The 769-nt window shown below is 37.7% G+C and overlaps 1 pseudogene across 1 annotated transcript; it reads left to right on the forward strand.

Annotated features, from left to right (window-relative positions):
* The first annotated feature begins 273 nt into the window (after window positions 1-273).
* Window positions 274-473, forward strand: LOC308507993 (annotated as a pseudogene). Its single transcript has one exon. The product of its transcript is annotated as an uncharacterized misc_RNA (transcript).
* The last annotated feature ends 296 nt before the right edge of the window (window positions 474-769 follow it).

A 769-nucleotide genomic window follows, 5' to 3' on the forward strand; every position in this document is an offset into this window, starting at 1 on the left:
GCAAAGTCATCTTGCTTACAAAAGTCTCACATTGTCTAATAAAACAAAGATTCAGGACATGTACTAATGTACATTAGTAGAAAACATGTCATTAACCGTCCTGTGATGTGTCCCACCCAGCTGAGGGTATATATATATATATATATACACACACACACACACACACACACACACACACATATATATATAAGTACTTGTGCTTTGTAGGTGGTGATGTTTAAACTGAGGAAACTGATTCCCTGCTACTCAATCAAATTCTTCACTCCTGAAACCATGTGCTATTCTGGCAACTACTATGGAGGTCTGGTTATGGCTACAATGGCCTGGGCTGTAGTTATGGTGGCTATGGCTGTGGCTATGGATGTGGCTATGGTGGTCTAGGCTATGGTTATGGCTGAGGCAATGGCATTTATGGATATGGTGGCAGCCGCCCATCTTGGTGTAGAAGATACTGCTCATATGGGTTCTACTGAGAAGCTTCCAAAGAAACTCAACCACCTGGTCCACGTGGCTTCCTGCATCTGCCTCCATGATTTTTCATACGAATAATTCAATTTGCTACTCTAAAAAGTCAATGTCATCCTAAAGTATCTAAAAACAAAAACAAAATTGGTCAGATTCAGCAAGACTTACCTAGAGTCACTGAAATCATCTGGAATGTTTCACAATCTTTTCTAATTCTCCTTTTAATATTTTATTGAATTTAAAACTTTTACACTTTTGATCAATCATTTTTATGCGAGAAAGTTTAAATTAATTCTAATTAACA

The sequence above is a fragment of the Rhinolophus hipposideros genome, assembly GCF_964194185.1.
Source record: "Rhinolophus hipposideros genome assembly, chromosome: 2".
NCBI classification, from domain to species: domain Eukaryota; kingdom Metazoa; phylum Chordata; class Mammalia; order Chiroptera; family Rhinolophidae; genus Rhinolophus; species Rhinolophus hipposideros.